General features: G+C 38.1%; 1 long non-coding RNA gene across 1 annotated transcript in view; it reads left to right on the plus strand.

The window, feature by feature from the left end:
• Nucleotides 1-6,599, plus strand: part of LOC105475178 (uncharacterized) — a 34,720-nt gene extending 28,121 nt beyond the window's left edge. The window contains exon 3 of the long non-coding RNA XR_011624933.1: nt 6,376-6,599. This is a non-coding gene — a long non-coding RNA (uncharacterized lncRNA). The remainder of the gene's footprint in view (nt 1-6,375) is intronic.

Here is a 6,599-nt window from a genome sequence, read left to right on the forward strand (position 1 = left end):
AGGGAACAAAGAATTGGGAATAATAGAATCTCACTACTTTTATGGCCTTCATATTGGATTTTCTCCCCAGAGTCCTTTCTCAACGATCACATCTCAAAACCAGAAAAGCATTGAAGAAAAGTCAGTAACACATAAAGCCCATTAGGGTGAAATGGAAGTGCAGGCATGTCTCACAGGCTCAGGATCCTAAGTGTGGTTTTGCAAAATCAGAGCTAGACTTTTTGCAAAGTGGCAGTGTAGCTGTGAGGTAGAAAAGGAATTAAAATTGGAATTATACTGTACATACTTTTATGTAAACATACTTTTTTTATCTAGTAAAGTATGTCAATAAGTATATGTCATTTTCAATTTTTAGTAATCACAGAATGTTCTAGTCTCATTATGTGCCAAACTTAATTTAACAATTCATTATTAGATATTTTTGACCTTCCAACTTTTTACTGTTACAAACAAGGCAATACATTCTTGATTGCAATGTAATACAAACAACTGTAAATCTTTGCACACTTGTCCTTATCATTTCTTTAAGATAATTTCATAGAAGTAGAATTTGGGGGTCAAAGAGTAAATACATTTTTAGGTTTTTTAGATCTACTGCTAAAATGACTCCAGGAAAGCTGTATGGATTTAGATCCCACCAACAGATATGAGGATTAGCCAGTGAATTGATTTTAAATGTTGCCCTAACAGACTTATGCAAACCCTCATCAAACTTAGATAATAAGCAAGAGTCCAGAAACACCATGCTTCCTGGATAATCCAATCAAAAGGCAAATGTTATTACTCTGCATCACCTCCAACCCAAGAAAGAGGATGAAAGATGAGTGCAACTGGTTATCCATCAGCCAAGACACCGAGGGCAAAGTGAATCAATTGAATATCAACAGCACTCCATGGTTCAGTAGATCCTTCCAAGACAAATTCATTTCATGAAAAACTTTTATTTATTACAATGATAGCAACAAGTATCATGGATTTTAAGAAAGAACACAGCCAATAAGCTATCAAGTGAAAAGTAAAGGCCCCTTTCCCAGTCACCATTTCCATTTTCAAGAAAACTCACTATTAATTGTTCCTTATGTAAATATCCACATGTTGTCTATACATTAGATGTATATAGGGATATATTATCTTTAAATTGCATGACACTTCCACTTCTGGGAAGATGGAGTAACAGGGACTGGCTTTACTCTACTGCTTTGGACAACAGAAAAACCAGATACAACATGTGAAACAAGACACTTGGTATGAGGCAATGAAGCACACCAATCTTTGAGTGTTGAGAAATAAATAAGATCAGCCTGTGATTTCACCAGCTTATTATATGAACAACATTTCCAGGATGTGGAGCAGGGACAGGGAAATTAGGCAAAGCTGAGGGGTCTTCTAAGTTCAAGAGATGATGCTGGGAGTCTAAGGAAGCCAAAGTGGCTGGAGTTTTCAGGTAAGTGTACTAGAGAAGATAGAGCTCAAGAAAGAGAAGGAGAGGGAGACAGAGAGAGGGAGCGAACTATGAAGAGTCCTCCTTGAATTTTTAGCTGAGGTCTTTTTTTTTTTTTTTTTCCTGAGATGGAGTCTTGCTCTGTCGCCCAGGCTGGAGTGCAGTGGCGCAATCTCAGCTCTCTGCAACCTCTACCTCCTGGGTTCAAGCAAGTCTCCCACCTCACCCTCCAGAGTAGCTGAGATTAGAGGTATGTGCCACCCACACCTGACTAATTTTGCTTTTGTTTTTGTTTTGTAGAGATGGAATTTCACCATCTTGTCCAGGCTTGTCTTGAAGTCCTGAACTGAAGTGATCGATCCACCTCAGCCTCCCAAAGTGCTGGGATTACAGGCGTGAGCCACCACACTCGGCCTAGCTGAGTCTTGATCAGTATATGTGTGTGAGGAAAATAATTGAAACAGGAAAAAAAAACTCCTAGAAGCAAGGAGGGCTCAAAGAGGACTGGAAATAGTTCTTGTTCCCAACAACCAGAGTTGTAACAACCTCATAACTCATACAATATCAGGTAGAGTACTCAAAAGGGATTTGTCTCAGTAGTGGGGCAAAATTAACCCTAGCTAAACATTGTTCTGGTACTACCTAACAAAGCTGATAACCAATATCTGAAATAATCAAACTATTTCCAAATAACCACAGCTCAGAACAAAGCTCAAGAATCTTTATAGAAACACACAAACACACACACACACACACACACACACAAAGTCAGGCAAGGTGGCTCATACCTGCAATCTCCACACTTTGGGAGACCAATACAGGAGGATCACTTGAAATCAGGAATTTGAAACCAGCCTGGGCAATAAAATGAGACCTTCATCTTAAAAAAAAAAAAAAAAAAAAAAAAAAAAGTCCTATAGTCCTCAATCCTTGGGAGGCTGAGGCAGCAGGATCACCTGAGCCCAGGAATTCAAGACTACAGTAAGCTCTAATCATACCAGCCGTAGTGACATAACAAGACACTGTATCTAAAAAAAAGCAAAACAAAAACCGTCACACAATATTTGACATTTAAACAAAAATTACCAGATTACCAGACACCAGAAGAAACAAAAAAATGCACCCCACAAGAGGACAAAAATCAATCAGTATAAACTGACCTATAACTGACACAGAGAATTAGTATACAAAGACATTAAAACAATTATAACTATATTTAATATGTTCAAGAAACTGGAGAAAAAATTAGCCAGGAATATACAAAGAAGAAATAATTGGACTCTTAGAGATGAAAACTATAATCTGTGCAAAATACGCTAGATGGATTAACAGTAAATTAGACATTACAGAAGAAAAGATTGGTAAACTTGAAGACAAAGTAATAGAAAAAGGCTAAAAATAGAATTAGACTCCGTAAGCTGTGGAAAAACCGAAACCAACCTAAAATATGAGTAATTGGAATCCTCCAAAGGAGAGAGGGAAGGGCAGAAGAGAACCTTGAAAATATTATAGCCAAAATTTTTCAAATTATGATGGAAAAAATAAGTCCATAAATTCAAGAAACTCAACAAACTCCAAGCACAAGAAACATGAAGACAGATACATTGAGGAACATGAAATTAAATTTCTTAAAACCAGTGAAAAGAAGAAAATTTTAAGAACATCCAGAGAAAAAATGGCAGGGGAAAAAACGTAAGAATAATGGCAGTTTTCAAGTCAGGAAAAAGAAAATGCAAGCAAGGAGACAGTGAAGCAACATATTATGCCCAGCAAAAATACCTTTCAAAATAAAGATGAAAAACTGCTATGATATGATCTAGCAATTCTACTGTTAGTTATATACAAAAGAGAAATTAAAAAAAAATTCACTCAAAAATTTCTACACAAATGTTTATAACAGCATTATTCACAATAAATAAAAAGTAGAAACACCCCAAATGCCCATCAACTGAATAATGGATAAACAAAATGTGACATAGCCATATAACATAAAAAGAAATGAAGTACTGATGCATGCTAAAACATGGATGAATCTTTAAAACAGAATGCTAAGTGAAAGCCAGTTACAAAACACTATGTATTGAGTGACTCTATTTATATGAAATTTCCAGAATAAACAAACCTATAGAAGCAGAATATAGATTAGTGGTTTCCCAGAGCTGGGAAAGGTTGCAGAGAATAAGGGAGTGACGGACAATGTGTATGGGTTTTTTTGGGGGGGAGGGGTAATAAAAATGTTCTAAAGTTGATTGTGGTGATGGTTATACAACTCTGTAAATATCCTAAAAATCACTGAATTATAAACTTTAAATGGGTGAATTTTATAGTGTACGAATTATACCTCATTACAGTATTAAAAACAGAATTTTTTAAAGGTAAAATAAAGACTTTTTAAACCTACAAAAGCTGAAAAAAATTATCACCAGTAGACCTGCACTACAAGAATTCTTAAAGAAAGTTCTTCAGGCAAAATGGAAATCTGGATCCCTGTAATGTAATGAAGAGCACCAGAAACGACAACTTTATGGATAAATGTAAGACATTTTAGTTATTTTATAAATCATTTAAAAATATAATTGACTATTTAATGATAAAATAAAAGCAAGGCACTGTGGGGTTTATAAATGTATTACAATAGCACAAAGGTCAGAAAGGGAGAAATGAAAGTATACCATATTGTAAGTTTTTATATTATACATGAAGTGGTATAATATCATTTGAAGATAGATCTCTGATTTTTAAAAAAGTATACTATAAACCTGAAAACAATCACTAAAACACACACACACAATAAAGAGTTTTCACTAATAAGCCAACAAAGCAGGAAGAATGAATCATTTTTTTTAATTAAAGCAAAATAAGACAGAAAAGAAAGACAAAGAACAGAGGAGACAAATAAAAAACAAAAAGTAAGATGGTAGATTTAAACCCAGCTATACCAATAATTCCATTAAATATGCATTGGCTAAACACCCTAATTAAAGGCAGAGATTGCCAAACTGAAAAACAACAACAAAAAAGCAAGACCCAAATAAATATAAAAACCCACTGATATGGTCTGGCTCTGTTTCCCCACCCAAATCTCATCTTGAATTGTAATCTGAATTGTAATCCCCACATGTTGGGGGAGGAACCTCATGGGAGGTCATTGAATCATGCAGGCGGTTCCCCCATGCTGGTTTTTGTGACAGTGAGTGAGTTCTCATGAGATCTGATGGTTTTATGAGGGGCTTTCCCCACTTAGCTCTGCACTTCTCTCATTCTCCTCTTTTCTGCCACCTTGTAAGAAGGACATATTTACTTCTCTTTCTGCCATGATTGTAAGTTTCCTGAGGCCTCCTCAGCCATGCTGAACTGTGAGTCAATTAAACCGCTTTCCTTTGTAAATTACCCAGCCTCACATATGTCTTCAGGAGAACAGATTAATACGTAAATTGGTACTACAAAGAGTAGGGTGCTGCTATAAGGGTACCTAAAAATGTGGAAGTGACTTTGGAACTGGGTCACAGCCAGAGGTTGGAACAGTTTGAAGGGTTCAGAAGACAGGAAAATGTGGGAAAGTTGGAACTTCCTAGAGACTTGGAGGGCTCCGAAGACAGGAAGATGTGGGAAAGTTTGGAACTTCCTAAAGACTTGTCGATTGACTTTGACCAGAATGCTGATAGTGATATGGACAATGAAGTCCAGGGTAAGGTGGTCTCAGATGGAGAGGTGGAACTTGTTGGAAACTGGAATAAAGGTGACTCTTGATGTATTTTAGCAAAGAGACTGAAAGCATTTTGCCTCTGTCCTAGAGATCTGTGAAACTTTGAACTTGAGAAAGATGATTTAGGGTATCTGGCAGAAGAAATTTCTAAGCAGCAAAGTGTTCAAGAGGTGACTTGGGTGCTATTAAAATATTCGGTTTTATGTATTCACAGAGATATGGTTTGAAATTGAAACTTATGTTTAAAAGGAAAGCAGAAAATAAAAGCTTGGAAAATTTGCAGCTTCATGATGTGATAGAAAAGAAAAACCCATTTTCTGAGAAGAAATTCAAGCTGGCTGCAGAAGTTTACATAAGTAATGAGGAGCCAAATGTTAATCACTAAGACAAGGGAGAAAATGTCTCCAGGGCATGTCAGAAACCTCCATGGCAGTCCCTTCCATCACAGGCCTGGAGGCCTAGGAGGAAAAAAATTGTTTCCTGGGCCAGTCCAGGGTCCCCCTGCTGTGTGCAGCCTCAGGACTGCATCCCAACCACTCCAGCCATGGCTAAAAGGGGCCAAGGTACAAGTCGGTATGTTGTTTCAGAGGGTGCAAAGCCCCAGCCTTGGCAGCTTCCATGTGATGTTGGTCCTGTGGGTGCACAGAAAACAAAAATTGAGGTTTGGGAACCTCTGCCTAGATTTCAGAGGATGTATGGAAACACCTGGATGTCTAGGCAGAAGTATGCTGCAGGTGTGGAGCCCTCATGGAGAGCCTCTGCTATGGCAGAGCAGAAGGGAAATGTGGGATCAGAGCCCCCACACAGAGTCCCAAGAAAGGCACTGCCTGGTTGAGCTATAAGAAGAGGACTACCATTCTCCAGATCCCAGAATGGTAGATTCACCAACAGCTTGCACCATGTGCCTGGAAAAACCACAGACACTCAATGCCAGCCATGAAAGCAGCTGGCGGGGGGATCTATACACTACAAAGCCACAGGGTTGGAGCTGCCCAAGGCCATGGTAGCCAATATGTTGCATCAGTGTGACCTGGATGTGAGACATGGAGTCAAAGGAGATCATTTGGGAACTTTAAGGTTTAATGACTGCCCTATTGGATTTCAGACTTGCATGGGACCTGTAGCCCCTTTGTTTTGCCGATTTCTCTCACTTGGAATGGGTGTATTTACCCAATGCCTGCACCCCCATTGTATCTAAGAAGTAACTAACTTGCTTTTTATTTTACAGGCTTATAGGTGGAAGGAACTTGCTTTGTCTCAGATGAGACTTTGAACTTAAACTTTTGGGTTAATGCTGGAATGAGGTAAGACTTTGGGGGACTATTGGAAAGGCATGATTGTGTTTTGAAATATGAGGATATGAGATTTGAGAGGGGGAGGGGCAGAATGATATGGTCTGGCTCTGTGTCCCCACCCAAATCTTGAATTGTAACCCAAATTGTAATTCATGTT

The sequence above is a fragment of the Macaca nemestrina genome, chromosome 6 (assembly GCF_043159975.1).
Source record: "Macaca nemestrina isolate mMacNem1 chromosome 6, mMacNem.hap1, whole genome shotgun sequence".
Classification (NCBI taxonomy): Eukaryota; Metazoa; Chordata; class Mammalia; order Primates; family Cercopithecidae; genus Macaca; species Macaca nemestrina.